At 39.2% G+C, this 27,539-nt stretch overlaps 1 protein-coding gene and 1 long non-coding RNA gene across 6 annotated transcripts in view; one reads left to right on the top strand and one right to left on the bottom strand.

The window, feature by feature from the left end:
• cd276 (CD276 molecule) overlaps nucleotides 1–3,211 on the top strand; it is a 66,825-nt gene extending 63,614 nt beyond the window's left edge. For all 5 annotated transcript variants that reach the window (XR_007880956.1, XR_007880955.1, XR_007880954.1 and 2 more), the window contains one exon: nucleotides 2,340–3,211. The gene's annotated coding sequence lies outside the window, so the exon portion shown is untranslated. The remainder of the gene's footprint in view (nucleotides 1–2,339) is intronic.
• On the bottom strand, nucleotides 1,104–26,435 carry LOC127351819 (uncharacterized). The gene is made up of 3 exons (XR_007880959.1): nucleotides 26,287–26,435; nucleotides 23,146–23,219; nucleotides 1,104–1,167 (listed from the first exon to the last, which is right to left on the bottom strand). It is a non-coding gene; the product is annotated as an uncharacterized LOC127351819 (long non-coding RNA).
• Between the last annotated feature and the right edge of the window lie 1,104 nt (nucleotides 26,436–27,539).

Genomic DNA, 27,539 nt, shown 5'->3' with positions numbered 1-27,539 from the left:
ATACAAATCAGATGCCCTTATGTTTGTATTTATTAATCAACAACTTGTTTTTGAAAGATGGGGCTGGAGAAAGGGAGAAAAAAATGCAATGCTTAACTTTAACGCATTTGGAGGCATACACCACACAGTTTACTTGAAGGCTGTGTATTTACACGCATGGTTAAGCCTAATAATAATAGCCTCTTATATTTCTTCCCACGCTGATGATGCTAACGGCTATTTAAATATATATCACACCCAACCATTTGTGTCCTGCATTTCCCAGGGGACCCTATTTCCATTGCAGCCCTCTACTTTATATTGAGGCATTTGCTGATATGTAAATGCATCCATAAAAGCAGATCTGTTCATCCACTATAAGTAGTATATATTCTACTTCATAATTATCCCTTCTTACACAGAGAAATTGTCATGGTGTGTTTGATCATCTGGTCATGATCTTTAAGTATCACCAAGGTTTAGCTGCTTCCTCATTATCTCAAAATACTTCTCCAAGGTTGTTCCCAAACATTTAATTTCATAGTCCCATGCCCAGTGTTTGTCTTTGATAGTTACTCTGATTGTTGTTGTCTCTGTCTGTTGTTTCTGTCTGTGTCAAGAAAGAGCAGGCCTGCTGTTTTTTAGGTGTGATGTCTACAATTTTATAAATAAAAATAAAAAAAGTGGAAAGTTACAGACGGTTGGAATGGAATATGGCACTCACATTTCAATGGAAATGAGGAAAGAAATGGGCACAGTGTGGATTTACAGCAGTTCATTAGATTGGATCCACCGTGCCGCTGTATCTTTCACGTGAACAATCTCCTATAGCTCGAGTAAATTAGTGTGCAATCTCGTATACCTGCTGTAAATGAATCTGTCCATCAGCTTGTGTCTCAGGTGTTGGAGTGGAGGAATGGTTCTGCCCTGCCGTGGCTGCTTTGAATTCTGAGACAGAGAGAAGATGATTGTTAAACACTTGAGTTGAAGTTTTTGATTGCTAGAGTTAAAATAAAAATCTTATCAAGGTGGTTGTTCCTGTTATTTTGTAACATTCTTAATTACCGTTCTATAGATGTTCATCCAATGTCTTTTTATTTCACCTCTGGACTCAACAGCAAGCATGAGTCTTCTTTGAAAATACAGGTCCTCAGATCTCTCCAGGGGCACGCTGGGGTAGATTTGAATCTGATGAGAAAATGCATGTGTGAAAATTGCGCTGTGTTCATTTGGGTGATGGATAAGTTGGCAAGTCGGATTACCCTCTTGACAGGGAGCAAATGGAAGCCAGACTGTGTTTTCAAATGCGGTGCTGCTCTGTAAAACAGATATTCTTCTGCAAGCTTTGCAATTTGCAAAGATTCCTATCATTTAGAATGACAGACTTTATTACTCTTTCAGTTTTGGCTTTGACATTTTGAAGCTGTTAGCAATGCCCTCAGGGTTTCACTTAGGATTTATCCACATCACACCAGCCTGTCATGTGTAAAATGTAATAAAGGGATCATAATGAGTGTCAATTAGGAGGTAGGAGAAGCAACTATTTTTGTATTTCCTGTGATGAAATATAAGCTATAGTGAGTGTTTCAAACATGAGAATACACATGTACGGAGTCAAAGCTCCTCACGATATAAAAAAATCAAAAGTAGATTCAAGGTCTTAAAAAAACAAAACAAAAAACAGAGCATGAGCAGAATTTCCACTGCCATGAATATTTCCCCCTCTCGTGGCATTTATGTTGGATACCTCACCAGGAAACAGGAATTAAAAGAGCTGTCCTGATGGGCTAGTCCACTGTTTTCATTTAGAAGTCCAGCTGCATGCAGATACAGCTGACCGACCTGAATAATGTATCTAAAAGCTGAACCTCCAAGCATATAGACAACTATATTGCTTTTAAAAGCTTCAAGTAGGAGAGCTTCATGTGTGACATAATTAAATTCCACCCAAGTTAATTCAAACTGTTTAATGATGCAGGGAGAACAATTTATTTCGCTGTGCTAGCAGTGGGGTGGTCCATAGGGGCTACGAGTGAGGAGAGGCATTAGAAGTTCAGTACTTGTGATACAGAGAGGAGGATGTTTAGATGGAGAGAGACTTGAAGGTTGTAGCATCCTTGAGAACACAGCTTCCTATTGGTGTTTATTTATTAAGTTCACTCTCTTTCATTACTATAGTAATGAATTATTAGTAATCTGCATGTGAGGCCAAATCTTACCTCTGCCTACCTTTGTTATTGGGTTAGCAGTTTGGTTATTGTGACCAGCCTGCAGTGTTTCATTATTTTGCAAAGCTAATAACCCCTCCCACGGTGAGCAGCCTGACATTATGCGCATTGTGTTTTTGTGTCTTTTTCCAGGAGTCGGGGCCAGACGGCGGGTAGGAGATGAGTCTGGCGGGTAATCCCACTCCACCTATCCATCAACCTGGAGACTATTTCCAGCGTCCCCTACAGAATGTCAAAGCCTCGCTGAGCAGAAGATGAGTCCATCATCTTCTTTCTAAGACTTTCCCTCGAGTTCCCATCAAAACACATAAACACATCATGTGCCATTATTTTCTATTGCCCTCCCTCCCTTTCTGTCAATGGAGGGCCGCGCGCAGTGAGCGAATGCAGTTGAGTGGGTTGGGTTGTATGCAGTATGCAAAAGAGAAACTCTGTTTGAAAACTACAGGATGTGACAGGATCCTTTCTCTGTCGCTGACATCACTCTGTATGGGTTGTGATGGGGCATGTGCCAGAGATCTCCTGTCTAATAGGAAGTGAGACACTTAAAGAGATGACCCTGCCTCAGTTGCCATCACTGTCTCTCTGCCAGAGAGAGAGCTTGGCTCTCCCATTACTCCTGCACTTGCTAATTAGCGTCTATCGCTGGAGTAACTTGTACCTGTCAGTGTGTGCCGCTCTCCTATATTCAGTAACTTGAGGGAATTGAAATTGAATGCCAGCTAAGCTCCAACAAACTGCAAATGGTGCATGGGATACACCCTGATTTTCTCACTGACCTGACAGCCTTATATGTAAGAAATTGTTTTTAATGACCGCACACTATCTGGGCTAGTTTCTACTGCTTGTGTGGAGCGTTACACGCTAGGGGGCTGTACAGGTTGTTTTACTGCATATTTTTAGGTACTTGACCAAGTCCTTGTGCCATATGTCCATGTATGAATGCCAAAGCCATTTGTGTCAGATAACCCAGTGCCTATTTACATTAAAGAGACATGGTGAAACTGCCTGGTCATTGGTAATTATTGGTCCCATTCCCGGAGCCACTTTGTGCTCGTTCAAGCAGAACAAGGTCGAGTTTATTACAGACATTTTTTCACCCGCAGGATTAGCCATGCTGTTCAAATTCATCCATCCACTGTTCCATTAGTTGATTTATCTGCCGACTAGACTATTCTACATAATGAGTAAAACATGAATTATGGTCAAAGTAATACAAATATTTCATTTACATGCAGATCAACACTGACATGTTGAATTGTTCCCAGTTAGACGCAGTCCTGTTTTAGGGCTAATCCCTCTCTGTTTGCAGATGCTCAGTCATCCCAAACATTTTACTTGTTCTGAATAATGGATTTTCTCTGTGATTGTTTGTTGCTGTCATATGCGAAATAGCTACCTTGCATCAAGTCTGACTTGTGTAAGTAGTGTAGAAATACCTCCCAGACACAGCCACACACACATGCACAGGAGCACGCACACATACTATGTCCTCTTCCTAAGCTGGATGAGACTGTTGATCGAACCCCAGGCTGTGCCCAAATGCGCAGATCTCTCTGTACAGTAGCCCTTGACCTTGCTGTGTGTCCTCATGGCCCAGACACCCGCCTGAAATTAAATTACAGATTAGTGGCTCCAGGCCCAAAGAGGGGTTTATTTGGTTGGCCCCTCTCTGAGAAGCGCTCATTCTCTCATTCAGAAACTGGGGAAAAAAAAATGTCATGGGATTTAAGGAAGAAAATGCCAGTCTTGAAGACGTTTTCTTTCTTCTGACTGTGAGCTCTGCAACCAATGGTCCCCTAAAACTGAAATGTCTACTAAGACTTAGAAATCTTACATTGTAAGATAATTGGAAAGAGGGCCAGTGGGGATAGGTTTGGGAGTTGTGAAAAATGGGTGCTTGGAAACAAACAAAAACATAACTTAAAAGTAAACATAACATAAATAGTAAAGAAAACCAAAGTCAAACTGAAGGAACTGAAACAGCAGCTCACGGTTCCTGTAAACCTTGCTGAATGTACACCTGGAAATTAAAAAATCATTCTTGTGAGACAAACGAAGCAAATGCCAAGCACTCATTAATTTGGAAGTCTGTCAAGCCTTTCGCAGTCCTTAATTCCAAATTACATTCACTTCAAAAAACATTCAGGTACAAGTGGCCATCAATTGCCAATCAAAAAAAATTTATAAATAAATAATCATAAATATGTGGTAGAAAGCATGAATTTGAGACCAACCTGCAGGTCTTTATAAAATGAATGATTCAGCCAAAAACAGCTTCAGTGACAATGAACATTTCTAACTTAAAGGGTTTAGTTCAGATTTCTCACTGAAAAGACTTACTTTGGAAGAAATCCACTTCATGTAAATCCGATTACTGAGGTTTCATGTTAGCTTCCACTGACCTTTGGTTTGCATTTTGTCCCCCATGGCGCACAGTGTAATTGTGCTAAGGCTTGATCACTTCATTGCCAGAATGGGCCAAAGGAAAGATTACAGCGACCAATACCTATTTAAAAGTACATATGGGCATGAGACTATTGTATTACTAAGACAGACTTGATTCTTTCTAAATTAGAAACACTCCCTCTAGACGGCAGCTCTGTGTAGTCAAACGCACAAAATTATGCCACCCCATAAGGGACAGTGAGTGTAAAGTGTGTTTTTTTATGTAACTCTACACTTAAGAAAATAATATATTCCATCTAAATTAGTCCAAATACATGTATAAATACAATGCTCTTCACTTTACTTGCATAATTGATCACACTATGTCACCTTTCACGGACCTGGGCACGAGAGGATAAGTGTTCAAGATGCTAATGTTACATCTTTATTTATCTATCAAAATAAAACACTTGGCAGGGTTTGGAGTTGCCCCACAGCCAAGCCTCGGACTGCATCACAGACATAAGGAAAAAGAGATTAAATTGTCCCAAATTCAAACTCACCCTACAACACTAGAAAATAATGGTGCAGAAAAACTTTGTATTCTCTGAGGGTCCCTGAGGTACGACCATAAACCATTACTTGCCTTTAATCCTTAACTTTAAAGCAACATAGCAAGAGCCAAATCATTTTTCAATGCCTGGCCTTATTAATATGTTTTTTAAGTAGTTTCATGGTTAAAATGCAAAAACAAATTACAGTGAAATAAGAACTTTGATATGATAGATTATCACTCCTACAAAAGATGATCTTCTCATTTGATACTGGGCACAGTCCTTACACTGCAATTCTTCAATTTTAAATTACGCCCCAAACTAGTATAGATACAATCTGAATAAAATTAAAGCAGATGAGAGAGGATATAAATGTTGATCTGTCATTGAAACCACTGCTTATTTAGGTTGTGTTCTTCATGATTTCAGCCCTATGTTCCAGATGCTGAGAGCAGTGTGAGTCAGTGTCAGCCGTTTCCAGTCTGGTTCAAAGCGTTCTGTAATCACTGTGCTCACAGACGCTCTGGGTTTTCTACTTGCTGCCCCCCTCTCCACACGTGGTAAGAGAAACCAGTTAGTACCACAGCAAATTAGGTGAATTCTGCTCTTCAGCTCTGTGACATGGTGCCTGCATGTGCCGGTACAGTGCTCAATGAAATTTAGAAGTGGTATGAGTGCATACAAAGTCAGTCAGGAAACAAACAAATAGAGATTTGTCCTAGACAGCATAAATTCAGTGTGTGCTCACGTTGGCAAAAAAAACTGCAGGTCTCCCAAAGTTCCTCGTAAGTTTTGATCAGTTTAAACTGCCACACACACACACACACACACACACACACACACATATAGGCACATTTCAAAAAATAGGTTGGTGCATGTTATTATTGGGAATGCATCTGTTGGATATTTGTGGCTAAAAAACACAGACTGAACAAACACTCCAGCAGTCAAATTCACTCAAACAAAGTGAGGCAAAAATCTGCTATCAATGCAGATGGGATGAAACAGTATCTTGGAGCGAGAGGGAACACCAGTGCTCCTATTTTTCAAAAAGCTCCCCAGCACTCCAACTCCAGCACAGCTCATACTCTGACTCAGACTGTGGTTCCAAACATGCAGTAGATTTGTATTAGCACTTCTGCTACTCTGCATTTGACTTGATTTGAACATGAGGTCCTAGTAAAGTTATCACTCAAATGGGACCAGATGTGCTCCTTAAATTTTAGTACACAGTAAATGCTTAGTGTGCTCTTCAGTAAATATCCTCCTTTGTTTTTTCCCCTTTTGTTTAGCAGATCCTTCAATCTAAGCATGTACACTTCTTCCATCCTTTTGCTGATACATGATTAATTTCTTTCCCCTTCATTAAAAGTAACCTCAGTCAATTAGAGAGCAGGCAGCTGGCAGCTTCTCCCTTTCATACTGCTTGTGGCCCATATTCTGTTTGGGATGGGACACCTGAGGTCAGTGGCTCTCAGTCCAAGTACTGTGCACCCAGTGCTCTGCTAGTTTCATTCAGTCTAATCAGGGACTGATTCACACTAGGGGCCCCAAGTGAATGCAATTAAAGAGGCGATGGTAAAGAAAACCAGGGTGACGACCAGAATTGAAGACCACTGTGTAATTGGTTTATTCATGGAATGGTGGTACACTATATCACAAGTTATCAAGGTGCATGGAAATAGCTTGGGCCATGGCCAGTAGTCAGTTATTCTGGATTTAAGCATAGTATGTAAGCACTTGCTAAGAATTCTGCTCACTGTGAGCGTCCTTGCATCATTTTTACGATCTGCTGGGTTTGTTCAGCGCTTAAGGAGAAAACACTGCCAGCATTTTATACTGTGTTTTATTGCTCCTGAGGAGGTTCGATAATGTATTTAGTATGCAGAGGCTGGAGCAAAACATAAAACAGGCAAACCGACTGCAATAGTGACCTACCATTATGGGGTTTTGAAAACCGATACTGACGCTGATCATTTTTGGACCAAGGTTGCTAATAACCTCTAATGCTCGGAAACAGCACTCAGTCCACGGGTCTCTGTTGAAATCCAGGAAGTTAATGCTTAGAGAATATTCATGTTACATATGTATTACATTATGGATTTAACTTCATTAATTCAACTTAATTAAAATCCCAATTACATTCTAATTCTTTTTACTGTTGGTCAAAGCCATGCTAGCGGTTTCCACCTGCTTCTAGTCTTAATGCTAAGCTAGGTTGCCTGTCTGCTGGCTGTAGCTTCATATTTGATGGATAGATATAAGTATGATATCAATCTTCTTATCTAGTCCTCAGCAAGAAAGCGAATAAGTGGATTTCGGACGTAAATGTCAGGCTATTCAAGCTAAACCACTTCATCCATACTGCCTCATAAGTCTGTAGTGTGTGTTCAGAAACCACTTGAAAGTTTAAAACTCAAAGCAAATACAGTACAAAGTATAAGTCTAAGTGTAGTGGTTGTCTAGTGGTCCTTGTGTGAAAACGCTTAATGTGTGACAGCAGCCTTGTATTGGTAACAGAAGTAGAATGTGCATTCATTATTGTCTAAGACAATGTTTCTCAAACATTTTACACAACGTACCACCAAAGGAAATATTAGGCTCTGAAAAGAACCACCATTATGACTGATGTTAAAATACAGTATTGTAGGCCGACCCTATTCAGCTACAGACAGTTCATGCAGGAGGCAGGTTTATTCCTAATAAGATTATTTATTGTTTGTTGAATCTTGAATAGAACTGGTTCAAAAACCAGAGCTAATTTGATGAAAAAGGCGTACTCCTGGTTCACAATAGTTCCAGTTTGGAGCTACGATTGCAATGTTTTTGAACCATTAATTTTGCCTCTGCTTACTATCTTGCCATCACATTTGAACTCATAACTAATCAAGTATGAATGCATGCACTACGTGCATGAACATGATTAAATAGCAGGCTGATATCAAAGCTAAATATTACAGGAAATGCAAAACACATTTTAAATTACATTTCAGCCATCATAGTACTTCTAATTAGATTTTCTTTTGTGAGTTAAAGTAGTGTTGCGAACACCAGAACTTACTCAGACAAATACACTTGACGGTATTAATAGCATAAGTGGTGCGATATCACATTTGAGTTTGAAATATTGACCCTCCTTATTAGGCCAGGAGGGATAATCTGTAAGGATAGCTGAGAAGAAAGGGTTGTTAGATCTTCATAAAAACCTCTTTAGGTCCTTGTTTGTGTTCCACGTGTCTTTTTAAAAGCTGTACATCCATACTAGTGTATCTTCAAGGACAAAAGAGTAAGTTTTGAGGTTAGATAAAAATTCCTTGAGTGAATCGTGATGTGAGAGTAAGAGAAGAAACAAAGAAACTTGAAAGCACCTGTATTCACAACACTGTCATCCTCCACCCTGAATAGCAAGCAGCTTTACTGGGCATGAGATGTTGATGTAAGGATTTAGAGAGTCAGAAAATGATGGTTTCTTTTGCGAGGGCAGACATGCCAAGTTACAATGAAGGGAAAAAAAAGACAATTGAGGTACTAAGAAGTAAAGCCCCAATCCAATATTTTCAAGTACACCAGCTGTGAACATATACACAGAATTCATTGAGAGGATTTTTGTATAGCTTTCAGGGTGCACTGTCACGTCAGTCCTTTTGATATCTCTACCGTTGGACGACTGATATTTACAGCAGCGAGACAGAAAAGATCATGGTGGACATGTACCAGGCTGTCATGGTGAAGAGGGAGCTGAGGCTGAAAGAAAAGCTCTTGTTTTACCAGCAGATACCTTTCCAAAGCTCAGCATGAACTCTGGGTGGTGACAGAAAGGATAAGATTACTACATATTGAATTGGATGTCCACAATGAGCTCAGAGTTGCACCACTGCTACTTTGCATCAAAAGCTGAGGTGGTGTTGGGCATCTGATCAGGATGCCCAGAACCACTTCAACCTGGATTCTTCCCTGTGGAGGTGTTCAGGGAAAGTCCAACCGGGAGGAGACCTCTGGGTAGACCAAGAACACTTCGGCCTGGGAAGGTCTTAGGATCCCCCAGGTGCTGGAGAAAGTGGCTGGGGTGGAATACATCTGGGCAAACGGATCCAGGTAAGCAATGGAAAAAGGATGAATTGAAAACTAAAGATGTTGTTGTTGTTCTTCTGTAATGTCAGTTATTGTGTTACTGCTGCATTAAATGCTGGGTCAGCGTATCGCTCCATTTTTCAACTAGCAGTCTTTTGCTCTATTAAAACGCTGTCGAATCTCAAGTACTAAGGATGTGCTCACTGTGAATGAGTCTACTATACAAAACTAAATCCTAGTGTTAATTGTCATTTAATCTTCATAAGAATGGACAATTTTTTTGTTTTGCACCCTGGAGAAATTGTTATAGTTGCACGTAAGCCCCTTTTGACATATACCTGTATAAGGCACAGTATCCGACTGACCCACTCAGTTGAAGTTCATCCATGTCTTTGGAGTCAAAGGGAGCTTAGCCTACACTCAGTAATAGAGATGTAAACACCTGAACAGGTCAGTGTGAGAACAAGTTATTTATTTTTTTATGCTAATATTATTGGTAAACAGTAACAATGGCAATAGAATTGACATGAACTCTTTAGTTGCAGCTGGATATGAAACGCAGGAGATTTTTTCCCCAGTCAGCAAGGTGCTGTTCCTCATTCTCTGTCTATTCTCCGAAATCAAACACACTTACTAGCAATATGCATGGGTTCACAAATTTGCACAGATTGGCTAGACATTTAACAGGTGCAAACTGAACCTGACCTTATTTCATGTATGGTACTTATTCTGTTCAAACCTTGGCCACTGAAATTGGCACTGATCCAGCTTTTGGCTCCTGCAAAATGAAATAAAACACTAAATCCCCCCTGCTAATTGAACTTGGCAAGACATTTAAAATTCATTTAAAATACCATGATTTGCCAAACCAACGAGTCACAGCAACATGCCCTCTGTATCAACATGAACGTGTGCCTTTTCAGTGCGCTGCAATTTCAACTAGCACTTATGTTCTCAGATCAGTGTTCTGTGAAAAAATGCTAAGCGCAATTGTGCCATAGCTCCTGCTATATATGTTATTCTCTAAAGAAGCCAGGAGAAAAAGGAAGAGAAGATCGGCTGGTTGTGGTTTGTTATTGAGAATCAACATCAAAGACATGAAAGTGCAATGGGTGCAAATGGGAGCTGCACCAATTGAGCACAGAGAGGTGGGCTCCTTTAGTGGTATATTGTATAATGTGTAGGCAACCGTTGGCTGATACTACAGTAAACATCAAAGGGAATACCTTAATCAATGTCCATGAAGTCAGAGGCCAACAAAGGGGGAAAGACCATGAGATGCCATGTGCACAACGGCACCAAGAGGTTATACACATTAATTAGAGAAATGTGAATTACCTTTTGTTCCAAGCTATCATTTTAGGCTCGTCATTCACTGGTGAGTCTGTTGGTTTCTGTAGAATCATTTTCAGTCTATTTAAGTTACCTCCCTTGTTCTTAAAGATCAAATTCAGAGCAGTTATAATAAGTTTTTGACTTACATTTTTTTCTTTTAATTTGCAGACAGTGATAAGCTGCCCACACACACACACACACAAAATACACATTTTTTTTTACAGAAGGACTGTCGGTGAAAGAACTACAGCTTAAACTACAGATACAGTATAACCCAGTTACCTCTCAATGCTGAATGCATAGGAAAAGTGTGTCTGACACATACGTAGTGATGACCTCAGGCTCAAACTGTACCTAATGCATTCCAAAGGTTTTATAGCTCACACATCCTGCCATCAAATCCTCATCAATAAAGACGCACATTTAGTCATGATTCAATGTTTTCTGACACCTACAACCTCTCATTTATATTTAAGATAGACACAACTGCGTTGGTTCAATTTACGCCCATTATCCATTTCTGCATGTTTGGATTCTAAAGAAATAAAAGCATTTTCTTGTAATGACATTAAAGTTTCATCACCACTTATCCGTGTCACATCATGTTGGTACATCTGAGGTTCATCTTTAACCTTGTCTATGCACACTACTAAATCTGAGGAAGGTGTGCTGCGACACTGAGAAGAACACATAGATATTTGGATCATGATCCCATGGTTTAAGATTTTACTCAGTTGCAGTGAAATCAAAGGAGCTTCTGCTTCTTGTAAAGCAGTAGTAGGAGCATGTAACTATTTGTCTACTGTAAAATGCTGTTTTAAAGTTGGTGCAGTTCTCTTCAACATGGTTACTATGTGTATTGTCTTTTAGTGCTGTTTGCTGTGGTAATGTAAATAAAGACTGTTCTCTCTCAACACCAAAGGCATGGGAGGCATTGTTCTACCAAAAAACAAAACCACTATTGACTCCAATGTTTACAGCCCAGAAGAAGAAAACAAGAAAAAAGAAAATAATAATAATTCCTGTTTTGAAATAAAAAAATAAAAATAAAAATCAAGGTTTCCCAGTGTCCTGCAGGAGGTGCACTTGTGCCCAACCTCAATCCCTCAGCAAAACAGTCACCACTAAAAGTCCATGTTTCTCATTAGGCTTCACAAATAAGATGTGGCTCAATTCAAATTCATCCACTGATAAATAATGATAAAATACATTTTAAAAAGCATAATAACATGTTAATTACCATTTGTTGTGCTTGTTCATTTCCTAAATAAAAAAAGATTTTGGCACTAGTTTTTTTTTCCATTAAATTGGTGGTGTGGATAGAATATTCCCTATTTAGTTGTATAACACAAAGGTTTTACTTGCGATACCACCCAAGCTGTTTTACATATTAACCCTTAGTCTATACTGTATAATAAAGGCATTTAGATGAAGAAATGGAGAAAGACTTTTCCCTCCTGCTTGCCCATACAGAATATTGCATATACACAAGATCATGATTTTATTCGTCTCCCAACTGTACTGTATCTAATGGAGTTTAAATATTTCATAAATAATGATCAATCACCAAGCGCACTGAAGAGCAAAGAAGTAATGACATTCCTGGTTGGCCAATGAAAACTGACGCTTTTATTTGACTCTGCGGTTGCATATTTGATTTTTCTCCTAAATTCTACTTAGAATCTCATTATCATTAATCAGGATGAAGTGATATCATGTTAGATTCTATTTCTTCCTCAAAACAACTTCTTCAGAGGCGCTGAAGTAAATCACTGGCCCAAACTTGGGAAAACAAAAGACACTGCATAGGCAGAGGCTTATTTTAGCAACTGAAACGTGTGCTTTGTCAGACTCATTCAGTTGTGCTGGGCTAGGCCGTCCCTAATTAAAGTGTTCTGCTCTACAGAGTCCCAGACTGGTCCTGAGCATGCAGAAGCTGTCTTATTCTTTCCATCCATCACATCTACTGTAATTACTTTTGTTTACAGTGGAGGAAACGGCAGCTGTCTGATTAGAAGTTATTGAGGAGATAACTCATAGGTAATTTAGAAATGGCGCTCAGCTTCTCTCCTGGATGCAGATGAATCATTTCCTGTATGAAGTGTGGGGACGATGTAGAGACGCTCATGGAGAACGACTCTGACAAATTACAACGGGGCTGTCAAATCTCCAAACCATTTTCCTCTAGAGCCGTACATTGTTGTTTTCTTCCAATGGTGATGATAGTTTCTCTTTTTTCCTGAGGCGGAAATAAAAAGTTTGCAAAACAGTGTAATTAGTTGCACTCATTGTTCATTTTTTTCTCACAAAGTGAAGGAATATTTTTATTATTATAGTATTTTTAAGAGCAATCTCAGTTCCGGAGTATTTTATGATTTTAGTGAGATAGATATGGTGATAGAGGATACTAATAATGGTTCTAAATTGTGTATTGGACGCACATAAACAATCTGAGAACCACCCAGGAGCCCCGCAGTGTCATGAATGGTTCTATGACTCAATGTTTTACAGTATGCACCATATGATTATGTTTTATCACAGGATTAGTGTCATATAAAATGTATTATTGTGTGAAATACTGATACTGAGATGTCCATTACTGATATAGAAAATGGATGTGCAATATCAAAATGGCAAATCGATACTGCAATATCCACTTCCAATATGGGAAATGGATCCTGCAGCAGCAATATGATATTGGATTTTTTTAGATCCACTGCAGATTTAAAAAGTACTGTAGATATTGCCCCAGCAGCTTCCCGTTTTTTGGGTTGGTTTGGTTATCAACAACGTTTCGAAAAATAAATTATACAGTTAATACTTGGGAATATTACTTAGGAATATTACCCTATTTTTCTCACCCTAGAAATTATATCACTGTATTCTATAATTATATAATATGTACATTGAATTAAACAGATATAGTGTCTTTTAGTTTGGTATTCCTTTTAAAGACACTTTTGCCATAGTTTATTTTATTTACTTGAATCAACAGAATGACACCTAACAAGCTAAAACCACATACACTACTTAAAACATATTATCATATTATAAATTTGTTATGGCGAGCATGTTAGCATCAGCAAAATTAGCATTCATTTGGCAATCTAATATTCACTTTTAGCTCTGGTTTACTGTTTACTCCAATAGTTTGTAAAAAAACATAGCTTGTTACCTGTTTTCGTGCTAAGGAGGTAGCTCTAGGGTTTATACAGCTTACTGCTGCTGCTGGACACAGGGTTGATGAGGGTTGAACAAGATGCTTAAGAGCTCTGTAGAGCTGCAAAGTTAGGTGACATTTGAGCATAAAGAATGCTAATTGATTGAACTGTTCATTTTTATAAACCACACCAAAGATGGCAGTGGTTTACAGACAGTGAAATCAGATCTTTGTGGTCGTCAAGAGTCTCCTGTTGTCCTTGAGAGCTGAGTGGATTCACTCAATTAATGGCTGTAATTGGACTGTTTGGAATATCAGCACAGCTAATGTTACTTTGACAGTGATTTAATTTGACATGTTAATCAATCATCAACATAGCTAGAGCACACACTAATATGTTAACAAGGGATATAAATAGCATTAATATTGTATGCAGACAAAGGTGCCATACAGAAGGCATTGTGTGTGATCATAATGTATTTGCACTTTGTTTATTGATTTATTTTGCTCTTTCATCTTCAGCCATTGTGCCAGGGGTGTTTTGCTCAGCAATGGAGCCAGAGAATAAAAGGAAATGTCAAAAAATAAATAGTATCTGATAAACTATTGTGTGGTGTACGTGTCATGAGGACTTTCAGCTCTTTGTACTGCATCACTTTAGTCTTTGCTTGCACCATTAATTTGTTATTCAGTGCCTCTTCATGTGTAAATATTAAAGCTCAAACCCAGTTTCAATGAACTTGCTGTTTGTACAACAGATCCCCTCCCTTGCCAAAGTGTTAGATTAATTACTTTGCTTTAATGGGCCCCACTACTGGGTACTAGTAATTAAAAGATAATGATTGGTCCCTTTGAATGTTACAAATAAAGATGCACGAACTCATTTGTGTTATTCGGGTTGTTCAATAAAAGATTAGGCCCTGAGTGGGGGTGGGGTTAGGGGTGGGGGTGTTGGGGCTACTTGCTATTTCTGCCAGAATTATCCATGCTTTCCCGTGGTGCGACTCTGCTCTCAGCAATCCATATCAGATAAACTTTGGATTATCACACTGGATAAGAATAATGAATAAACACAGCTGTTCATTGGCATTCATCTCCATGACCCCCTCCTCTATGAATAGCTGGAGAAAAATAAAAGTGAAGTCATTTAACTTTTATATTGAGGACTGTATCTCTTTTCCCTACTTTTTATTGGATGTTGACAGCTGTGTTTGGTGATGAAATTAGTCCAGACCCTCTCTGTGGGGACTGGTGAAACTCCTCATGACCCTCCCTTTACACGTCTTTAAATATCAACCTGCTGCAAATTGCAGTAAAGCTTCTACCAAAAGGTGTGAAATTAGACACTTAAACCTTAGTTTTTTAGATAATAGCCAAAAGATATTAGAGGTGTGCTACGGCATTTTAAACTGTATGCACCTTCCAGAAAATGTTGTATTGATATCAAACTAGCCTCTTTTTAACAGTAATAAATGTAGCACAGTAACACTTGAGATTTTGGGAGGTCTTTGTAATTCAGTAAGTAGTCCTTAGTTTGTGATCCCTCAACATGACTACATTTCACAGGGGAGCCTTTATTTTGAAAGATGCACCCCGGTGGCTTGCTTGATGAACTTTTTGTACTTTATCACCACCGGAAGAGAAACTCCACATCCAGTGGCTGCAACTTGTGTCGCTGCTTTAGTCATACAAAATGGCCTTTTTTCCCTTTACAAACCAGTTAGTATGATGATCTCAGTTTTGTATGACACAATACATTTTTCAATTGTCTATTGTCCAGCTTCCGAGCTCTTATGCTAACAATAGGGGCTGAATGTCATTAATTAAACACAGAAGTCATTTTATTTTGATGTGCAGATATATCACTGTGGTGTAGGGAATGCCTATGTCTCTAGATAAGCATGATGAATGACAGGGCAACATTAGGACTGCCAGAAAGAAAGCTAAGAAGAGCTAGCTTTACTGGCAGAGACTCTCAGCATTACTATCTGTATGTCAGGACAAAAGGACTGGAGTGTTTCAGTAGTTGGAAGGTTTAACACTTGCAGAGCCCCAGTTGGAGAGTTGGGGCCAGTGGTGGGAGCAGGGGTTAAGTAAGGGATCATGTACAGCAAGCCATTATCCCCTATACATGTTGCCATAGCAACAAACACAGATGTTGAATATACCTTCATGAGCTGGGGCTTTTCAGTGAGCATTGTTCTTTGAACAGAAAATCCAGAATTTAATTTCAACAGATCCTTTTTAAATCTGACTAATCCCTTTTCACCGATTAAACACACAAGATATAACATTCTAAGTAGTGTGGATTAGAGGTGGGAGGCCAATTTAGTTACCTTTGGAGAGGCTAGCTGTTTTCCCCTGTTTCCAGTCTTTATGTTAAGCTAGGCAAATCAGCTGCTGGATGTACCTGCATATTTAGCATACAGACATGAGAGTCATATTAATATTCTCATAATGCTCAACAATAAAGCAAGTCAAAAAGTAAGTGTATTTCCCAAAATACTGAACTATTCTTGTAAATGTCTGTAGCATGTCAGCATTATAAGACAGTGGTGAAAAGAATATAAAAGGAGAAAACTCATATAACAAAGGCGGTTATGTCAGACTCAAGACAATGCATGCATCATTTTCCACTGAGCCACTGTAGCACATTCAATAGCCAGACACTGTTGCTGTAATTATGCCTACATTAAGATGCCTGAGTAACCCTCAGAACTATTGTGAGGATGTATTGCCACTGTCTTTTTTCGTCATCCACAATTATCATGGTGAAGTTTTAGATCATGCAGTCAGAAGAGATGTAATGCAGTTGGTGATTTGTCCCCTGGCCATAAAAGACAACCTATGTAATTCCTGATTGACACGTGTGTTTACTGTATTAGATTTGGCATATCAGGAAGGGCATCCGGTAAAGAAAATGGCATTTGATTTCCATAATTTTGAATACAACACACATAATGTTCAATACTTTAAATGACATAAGCAGGAAATGTGATTTGTTGCCCGCAGAGTTCATGTATTGCTCTCACTAGCTGACTGTGGCAAACCACTGACAGATGGCCAAATATGCCATTTGCAATCAGGTCAGGTCATGTGACCTGCAGCTTCTTAGTAATTGACTGGGGAATTCTGAAAAGAAAAACAGGCCTGATCCACTGTCAGGAGTCACAGAAAGCAAGAAGCTTTGCAAGGACTCATTAGCAAAACAAGTAATTAACTCCTGGCAGTTAATGCACATGACAGGCAACATGTTACGTGAAAACTCAACGCCTGCACACTTGCAGTTGCATCTCAGCAGGAGAAGAGGCACGAGGCAAAGGAAAGCACTGCTGCGTTCAATCCTTCTTCCTACTGTTTGTAATCACTGGACACACTAGGGGCCTGAAAGAAATACTTCTCAGCCATATGACAGCCCCTAGGTTTGTGATGTAGAAATATGTTCATGAATCTTAATTTTTCCACCGATAGAACTAGAAAAAATCCTTTTATTAATTATTTAAAATTCCACAGAAATGGTTTGCTTACAGTCAAACACAAGGATAAAGTCAAAGAAGATTTTTTAATGAGTCTGCTGACATTAAAATAAACGTATATCCTTGGAAATGTTTACACAGCTATATCATCAGTCTGTGGTGTCGCTTGTGTTCCATGTTTGTGGTGAATGTTGCTGTTCTTTGGAGGTGCCATTGAAGATTGAGTACACAATAAAGTTGGTATTTAAGTGTTTCAAGTGTATGTATAGGCAGTTTTCAGATTTCTGGTAATGGATATTATTTTTTGATGATTAACTATCATGTTAAAGAACAGGAAAAGAGAAAAAACATGACAAACGTCTAAGGGCTTCTGCATTTTCTAAAGTATAAAAAGAGTATGACATCTCAACTCATTAAACCTTGCAGCGATGACTCTCCTGAAATTGCTAATACTGGTGCCCTGGTGGCCCACTCATGTGCCGGGGCCATGCTGCAGTGGACATGGTTTGAGTCTGACCTGTGGCCCTTTGCTGTGTGTCATCCTCTCTCTCCTTCCTGTCTATCTTTAGCTGTCCTGTCAAATAAAAGCACCCCCCCCCAAAAAAAAAAAAAAAACAATATAAAAAAAAAAAAAAAAACATCATTGTGAATACTACAAGAGTGGGTTGATCACAAACTGAACCCAAATCTGTATTGCCTGTTTTGTTTTAATGATGTAGTTTAATGCAGAATACTTTGCTTTGCCAAACTGATACAGGGGCACAGAGCACTGCGGTGGTATTTTCTGTGTAGTAGTCATTAAACTCTGTGGAGTCAATTTATCGCTAATCATATTTAGCCTGCGTGTATCTTCAAATATTATATTATATTATATTATATTATATTATATTATATTATATTATATTTAAGTACAAGTTCATAAAGTAATCAAAACTCAAGCCTAATTGACATTTGTACATGTTATGCACAGATGTACAATCTTGTAGGCCTTATCTCAAGTACAAAATCAGATTAGTAATAGAAAAAGTTATTCTTGCTCTAATAATACAAGGTGGAGAGGAAAAAAAAGTGTGTATGTTTGCACAAAAGGACACTGCCTATATTTTAAGTCATAGATCTTAATTTGTGAAACTTTTAATATCCTACATTCACAAACACTCATAGAAACCATTGCACTCAGAGTGGGCGGGCTTAAAACCCCTCCCACTCACCCATTGATTAAACTGATGTTTCCCATGGCCAATCAGAGCAAGAGGTCACCTTTAACGGCCTTTAACCTTTAATGCAAATGAGAGGCACACAGGTAACAGGCCAGTCAGTCTTGTGTAATGAACCTGTACCTATAGTTAACTGAAGCGTGTCTATTTTGCTCTGGAGTGAAGATTAAAGTTTCACCTGGTGGAGCTAAAGTTTTGCTAGCTAACGTTACGTCACCACTCAACGTGATAAGTAAGCTCATGCAAACAAGTTAGCTAGCCTGGATGATTTATGACAGTATTTATATATGACGGGTCAGCCGATGAAGACTTCCTTTCCTCTCGTTTGCTCTGATGGCGTGGGAAAACTGACTGAATCTGTTTATCTCTGTCGAGGACACGGTCTACTTTTTCTTCGTGAAATCGTCCCGGACCCTGGTGAGTGGAACTGCTGTCTGACCGTCACTGTCAACTTTCAGTGTCCCTCTAGCAGTGTAACCTTTACCAGAATATAGTTAATCTTAATACAAATATTTTACCAGGACGTACAGTGTTAAACAGTGATAGACACCTTATGGGTAAAAAACTTACATTTACTGGACATATTGAATGTTCCTAGCTACATGGCTGTATAAAAGATCAGTTTTTTATGAGCATTATGTTCTGTTTCTTGAACTGAATATTAGAAAATCTTGTCTTTAGTGTCTTTTTTTTTTTTTTTAAATCATTCAATCTAAGGTGTATTTTTTTATGGACTCGAGTTTTAATATTGACTTTCCCTCATCTTCTGCCCATTATATTGTTCCCAGGAAAGGACTGTGGTGGAAGTGGAATCCTTCCCTTTAAGACCTGTCCAAGGTTTGTTCCAGTCCTGTCTGGTAGGCTGTTTTCATTAGCCCTGTCTGTGGATGGCATGTGTGAGTGATTGATTCCTTGACACTATTATGTATATAAGTCCAAGCAGCATCGATGTTGTAATGTGTGAATCACGTAGAATCACGATGGATGGTAGAAAAATACATTTTCGTAAGATACGTGACAGACAGTAGAATTCCAATCATTACACCGAGATGGGACATACTTTTGATTTAAAGTTCGGTGTGCTGAAAATATGGCAGCAAAGCAGTTTTGAAAATGCTGTGAGTTGGGAACTGCAGGTCCAGTTAATTGTAGAAAGCACTCCCAAGTGTCTCCATAAATGCCTTTTGATTTCAATACCAGGCAAACTAACAGAGGCTTTCCATTAACAGCATTTGCCAAATCAGCATCTTGAGGTGATTATGAACATGTTTCCAAGAGCAAGTACACTGTGATGGTGGCTAGACAGAGTGTGTTGCTAATTACATAGTGGATAATGGATAGAGGGTAGTAGCACATTGCAGGAGGTGCTGGACCCAATGGTCCATGATAATTAACCAAAATCTTAATGACACTGGGCAAAATGATTCCCCCCCTGACTCGTATATGATAAATATTTAATGTTTCATTACAATAATGATGGGAATGCAAAATGCCAAACCACTGTCAAACTTTTGCTGCTGTTGTCTTATAATTAGAGGAATCTCTAACTGTCTCTAACTGTCTAATTTCCCATTGCAGCCTCTGCCAGGATTTAGCACTCTCATGAAAGAGTGGTGACAGGGAGGGGAATTGTGTTAGAATAGAGTTGGACTTGAAGAGTTTACCATTAATTCAGTACTTGGCATCCACTGAGTGTGAATGTTTTATCCTTTTGACAATTAAAGAGTTACAAACCATAGACCTACTTACAAAGAAGGTAATCATTTGTGTACTTGTATTTCCAGGACAGTTGTCTTCTGCAAGTGAGCCAAAGTTATTTTTTTCCTCTGGAAAGAAAGCACTTTTATGTAACAAGAGCAATCTATTACCAAAAGCCCTACAGAATTGACTTTTTTGTTACAGTTGTGGCCAGATGGACAAATGAGTGGGCATCTTGTAGAAATGACAAAGTGGACCAGAGTGGTCTTATACAAACACATTAGTCAAGTTATTTTGACCACCTCGCCTCTGTGTAAGCTTGCTCTACACAGTTGAGAAATCCCAGTTCAATTTCCGCCCTGGCTGCTTTAACCCACATAGACACCAGAGGGAGCGGTGATCAATACACTGTACTTGGCCATCATTATCAAGACTTATATCCCCTTCAGCTCAGGGCCCATTAAATCAGAGGACCACATTCTTCCCGCCCAGTGTCTCAACCAAGACTCTTGAGTCACATTAAGGTCTGATTTACGCGTCTTTAATGACAGGCCACCCTTAATTAGCTGATGGCGCATAAACGCAGCCACTGCTGAAAAGGATGACCATCTAAAGCTCCAGATGATGTTTGCTTCAGGCCACTCTCAATCTGTCATCCATATCAAGCCACGCTCACATTGCAAAAACAGCTTCCTCTTGTGGCTGTGGCCATATCTCATATGTTGAGAGATGCCGTAGGAAATAATGAATCCTTGCTGAGATGCCTGATCCCTTGCATCAATTCAGGGTACCAGTTACGTGAGGCTTTTGGTCTGCAGCAAGGTCTGTAACTTCTCTTTCCTGAAGTATTTGCTGTCAAACAGTGGACTCCGGTGACTCCTTCCTCCCTTGTTTTGGTCACAATCCATTGGTTCCAGCCTGAGAGGCTCTCTATATCATTAGCAAAAAAATAATTTGGTTAGTTTAATGGAGTGACTTAGACTAACAAGTTGTTGCAACAAGAATACCCTGAAGTGACTTGAGATGTATTACCACAGTAGTAGCGGCTGCTCATTAGCTCCTTGCAGTGTTATTGCAGTTAGGCTCATAAGAAACCTGCATAATATCCATGCACGGCTGTAAAAGAGAGACGGCTGATAAATTGCATAATAACCAGATTAGCAATATGTCACACTAAGCCTCTGGCAAACAGCAAGGGAATTGGGAAGATTCTACCCTCCCTGTGAGATGAGAAAGATATAAATAGAAACCTTGAAGCACAATTTGTCAAGTTACATGAGCAGAAATGCATTCCCCTTTCCACCCCATCCCAAATATGTAAGGGTCCTTTGAAGAAGATTTCATCAAGTCATTATGAAAATGGTGATGCAGCTGTGAAAGCATTGACAAATATCAAGTTTAAAGGTCACATTCATTTGAAAACCTTTAGTTTGTGATCTTCTTTTCATGGAGTGTGACTGCAAATATGCAGCGTGACACTGACAGTCTGCAATGAGACAAAACAAATTCCGGCTATTGTACTTTGATAATGTATTCTATTAGGCAGAATTATGTCTGGCTGTTTAAAATCATCCCTATGGCTGTTTCGAAGCTAGAAGTGAAATTGAATTGTGCACTTCTGTCAAGGTCAACGGCTTGGCTGAACACTTTGGTCACCAATAAATTTGCAATAGTCATAAAATGTGATGAACAGCCCACAAAGCAGGTGCTTTTACTTATTTGTTTTTGAATTATTTCTATATAAACGGTATATTAAGAGAGGAACTTTTTGAAAGGCCCATTTTACTATTTATTAGGCTCTTCATTTTTCAAAACATAATAAAAGTGGTTGGGCAGTGACTTCACACAGAGGCACAGAAAGAGTTGTTTGCTGAATTAAAACATGTAAAATGAATCCCAATTTTTTCACATGCATGCTGACATGTGATCATGTGTTATGGCAACAACAGCATAAACACAGAGACACATTTTTCCAATAGAGTTAGCTTTCCCAACGCTTAAGTGCCATTGTGATGACTAGAACATAATTTAGAGTGCTTTTGAAACCTTAATTTACTAAGCATTTTGATCCAAATATTGTATACCTAGACTGTTTATCTACAAACCACCTTGTATTTGATTTTTCTATGCTTTCTCCTCTTAAATGTTATTATAATTGTGCGGTGCCCTGGTAGCTCATCTGGTGGTGCTTGCATCCCACGTAGAAAGGCTGAGTGAGCCACCTGGATTCGATTCCCCCCCGTCCCCACTACTGTCTCTCTTCAGCTGCTCTTGTCTGATAAAGGCTATAAAAGCCCAAAAAATAATCTTTATAATTGTAACTGAAATGCCCAAATATTGGTCTTTGATAAAGTATAATCGCAGCGTTAAAACGTATTTTCCATATAAATATAGCCCCTTCTGTAAAGGACCGGTATGTAGGATTTAGTGACCTCTATTGATCAGATTGCAGATTGCAACCTACGGAAACCCCTTGACTCAACTGAGCGTGTAGGATCAACTTTTTGGTGTGATCGTATTGGGCTACTGTAGAAACATGGTGGATCCACATGGCGGACTCTCTCTGTATATAAAAATGTCTCATTAATGTAACAGAAACACAACGATTATATTTTCAGTTGATTGTACACTAATGAAAACATCCCTATGGATATTATAGTATACTAGATCATCCTAAATGTTACACACTGGAACTTTAAACTAAACATTTTTGACTCTGTGGCTCCAACAAATTATGAAAATATATTATGTTGTCCTTGAGGCACATGACAGAAGATACAAATGTTTTTAAAACTAACTAGAGATGTCCTTCAACAGTGTTTGGAGGAAGAACAGTAGATGGGAGGCTAGCTGTGCTTCTGTCCTCTGTTTGCTCTTTATTTTTATAATGAAGCTCACTGCAGGTTTGTTCTCAAAGGAGCTGCATCCTTAACTCTACCTTACATTGCTTTCTCACTAAGTTAAAAAATGGCTATAACAACATGTTTTTATTTATGAATAGCTGTTTTTCTGGCGTTCTTTCAGCAGACTGTACTTTACCTGTTTACTCTAGTAGCGGCGAATATAGTTTGGTCTGCTTCCTGGCGTCGGTGGAGCTGCAGTGTCTCCATTCACTACAGGGCAAAAAATGAAAAACGTGTGTGTTCCAGTGACGTTGCAAACAAGCCAAGCCATGAATTTAGAACAGGATATTGGCTAGAGGGGAGCTGTTTGGAAAGTAATTACATCAAAGGCTGTTGTGGGAATATTTGCCACACAAAAATTGCCGCTGATGATAAGCAAGGCCCCACAAGGCAGTAATTAGGGACTCCTGCCTTATGGCCAGTGCATTGTGGCTCTTTCTCATGCTAAATAATTCTTCTTACATTTATGATCCTGCCAATGTATAGGAGCTACAGTGAGTGCTGAAATCTGTCTGTGTTTTTGCCTGTCATGCCTCTGACTGACTACATCTCACTTACTGATCCTCTGGAACATAACTTTATGTATGTTGTGAGTTTTAATCACAACATAATTTTGTCTGGCCCTTATCTCTCAGCAGAACTCAAGTGTTCTGCGTGGCTTCTATCTTGGGAGCTTCCTGGGTGCTAACTCCTTACTTTATCTCACTATAGTGTTGTGAAATGATGTGAGCTGTTTGATACTGCTGCATCCTGCTCTTCTAACGATGCTGTAGAGCCGAATCAGTTGCTTCAGAGTGGTGAGATGCTCATGACCTCTTTATGTTCCTGTCCTGACTGTTTTCAGTTTTTAATGGTTGAAGTGTGTGTGTGTGTATATGTATCTGTCTCTCTGTGCAAGAGCTTCCTCTGCAATGTGCAGCTACACCCCCTAAGCGTATAGAGCCTGTCAGAGGCTGTTGACCTACATAGTCGCTGTCGAGTCATGGATGCAGAGGTGGGTTTTGACAGCTTTACATGGTTTTGGGTGGCAAGAAATAGTAGCTTATCATGGTTGACCATCAGTGTGCTACTCTGTTTAGGGGGGTGATCAAATATCTTTTCACAGAAATGGAATTGCAATGCACAACATTTGTCTAGTTGAATTTGTTAGAGAAACAGGCTGGAATCCCATAATCACCATTTCCACCATCCTCTGTTTGGCTGACACATCGTTCATGTCATTATGTGCTGAGGCAGCATACAGTTGGCAGTGAGTGATGACAATCAAGATATTTAGCTAAAACAGATACCAGTATACAAGTTATATTTTATTACACAACAGACAAAAAGGAATGAAGACTGTAAAATTTGCATGAATATTGCAATGGTTAGCAATCTTACTCCACCACTGTGGGCTTCAATAATGGCCAATCTCCTGTTCTCCTGGGAGAAAACGGTTGTTGTGTGGGAGGTACAAAGTTACAAAGCACAAATACTGCGCAGCACCCAAAGTATAAATGAGCAGCACCCTCAGTATGTCACACAGGAAGAAGATGTCCTCTTTTATAGTTAAATTATGTTTTAGGCAACACTGAAACTCTTGTCACCATGTTTGTATGAAAAGTGATGCACAAAAGACAAACCGGCTGAAGCTACACCGACCTTCTGTTAAATATATTTTTGTTGAATAATGTGACAAAAAAAGGAATCCAATCTGTTCAAGGCATTTATAGTACATTGTTTCATAAATAATCCCATGTGTGCAATATATAGTATGGTTTTGATTGTCCAGAGAAAATGGTGTATGATATTTAAGGTGGCTCAGTGTGTATTGATCCTCGTATGATCTGAGAGTGCTTTCAGGGTATAAACTTGAAATCTGAATGGAAGCCAAACAGTTTAATGTAAGAATAACCAAAGGAGGTCATGAATTTGTTCCACCAATATTTGTTGCAGACTTAAGATTTAATTGAGGCTCCTATGCCGCGTGAGTCGTGATTGGGGAAACGTGTAGCACAACGCTCAAATTGGAGAGTGCCGATGCAGTGCACATATTATTCCTGCTTTCCCAATTGAAAGTGACGACCCCTGATACATCTTCCAGGAAGTTGTGAAGGACTGATTATCAGTGTCCCTGGCTGGGACACCTGAGGCTCTGTGTGTGTGTGTGTGTGTGTGTGTGTGTGTGTGTGTGTGTGTGTGTGTGTGTGTGTGTGTGTGTGTGTGTGTGTGTGTGTGTGTGTGTGTGTGTGTGTGTGTGTGTGTGTGTGACTGTGTTCAAAACCAATAACTGAATTAGCAACGTTATCTGTGAAAACTATCCAGCATGACATAGCAGATCAGCATCAGAAGGAAGATTTATGTTTGGGACCACACAATATTGATCAGGACAGGGGTAGTATTTCAGTCAAATTGGCAAATCATTTTCTGAATGCATTCAGCAATAATATATTTACACAAATTTGAATTTAAAACGGGTCCGTTTGTATTATTTTAAAACTGTTGGTAAGAATCAGCAGATAAATATAAGCCAGCACAGACCCTGTGATGTGTGTGTGAAAATGTATATCAAAGTGAAGTGCTTTATGTGATCTGAGGTCTGTTGATGCCTACTTCAAGCACTAGCTGTTATTACTAGTATTGAGATTCAAGTAATTCTCACTATAATGGTATTGCAATATAACTCAAGGCAGTGTAATGACCTTACTGAAAATGTAATGCAGAAAATAGAATGTATAGAATACAGATATAAAGAAATATTCCTAACTATTAATGAACATATGGATAATAAAGTGAGCGTGGGCACATGTTTGAGGCTCTTACTCCAGTGGAAAATGCTGCTCATCAGCCTGTCTGGAATGCTGGCACTGTTGAGAATAATTAGACTCTAGTTACTGTGTTGTGGTCTAGTGCTTTAGCAAAGAATGTTGTAGAAAAGAAATCATAGTCTCTATCTGTGCATTAAAGGTCCAGTGTGTAACATTTAAGAGGATCTATTGGTAGTAATGGAATATAATATTCATAAGTGTGTTTTCAGTACTGTATAATCATCTGATAATAAGAATCTTTGTCTTTATGTTACCTGAGAATGAGCCGTTCTTATCTCCAGAGGGAGCGGAGGAAAAGAGAGATGACTGGAGAGTAGAGAAGACTCTTCTCCGCTCTCCAGTCATCTCCTCCTGGCAGTAATCTCCCCCACCAACTCTCCTCTCCTCTTCTGGTCTCTCCACTAGATTATATAAGATACATTTTATTGTGCAACAAACATGATAATATGGCTCCAAACAATCCAACTCACTGTTTGCTTCCATCAAGTGTCATCAGTCCTTATGGTAGTTGTAGTCAAGGGCTGCGGGCAGGGTTCGGGCCTCAAAGGCTGGTGGGATGAATGCTGAAAGCTTACTGGCATACATCAGTATGTGATTCTGGACACACTCAAGGTTAGCTGGAGGTCTGTAAAAAAAACAAAACAAAATTCAAAGATTTAGTCATTTATCTTTGTATTGTTCAAAAACAAACTTATGAACAAATGGATGAACTTACTTCCGCCACTGCTTGTTCCTGATTATGTTCTGAAGAGCCTCATGAGCCAGTGAACCTCTTACGAGCCTCTGCTTTGTCCCATTGCGTTCCATGCAGTCATGATGGCAGCTCCACCTGCACCCATCTGTGTTCATTTGTCTCATGGTGAGCAGTTCCAGCCACCGCTCCTGGAGAAATAAACAAACATAAACCCTTTCTGCCATAAAGTTTGATCATTTTATCTGAGTTGATCACATCCTGTATTGAGGAATGAATATAGCAATATCCAGATGTTTCCTTCAGTTTGTTTGTTTGGTCGAGCGGCATAGACAATGAATGAGGACTGAGGAGTAGAGAGCGGACAGCCGGTGAATCAAATAAATAAACTTTATTTTCTGATTGTTTCACAGTGGTTACATTCAGCAAAACTAAACATCCCAACACACCACCCTGCGCTGAACAACATCCGATTTGGTCTGAATAACGAGTGTTAGCATGATGGTGTTAGCCAAATAGACTCAGCTCAGTGCTTACCTGTTCAGGAGGAAATGAGCCAACTCGACAGCAGTCTGAAATGAGCCAACTCGACTTTTACACAGATCTAGAGGCTTTTTAGGTTGGACAGACTCCAACATTATCTCTGCTGATACACTGATTGCTGCCATGGGAGCAGCTCGCTGTGTTCGCACGGAAATTAGGTCCATATCTGGCAACCAAACAGGCAGTCGGTCAAAACATAACAGAAATTCTGCACCGGAATATACATTTAAAATGACTATATATAGGCTGTAACATTGTTGTCAGATAAACCACAATTTCAGTTGAACATGTTTCCTAAACATCTGATGACATATTCTAATAGAAAAATGTAATATATTACATATTGTTCCTTTAAGGCTTGTATTCCTCACATCTTCACCAACTTTTCAACATGATGTAATTCTACTTTGGGCGACTATCCAGTTATGGAATTTTGTTAAAAAGGGTTGTACATGTATTTATATAATTTTAACTCCAGAAGAATTTTGG

Source organism: Dicentrarchus labrax, unplaced genomic scaffold, assembly GCF_905237075.1.
Source record: "Dicentrarchus labrax unplaced genomic scaffold, dlabrax2021, whole genome shotgun sequence".
NCBI classification, from domain to species: Eukaryota; Metazoa; Chordata; class Actinopteri; family Moronidae; genus Dicentrarchus; species Dicentrarchus labrax.
This window is presented reverse-complemented; position numbering and strand designations above follow the sequence as displayed.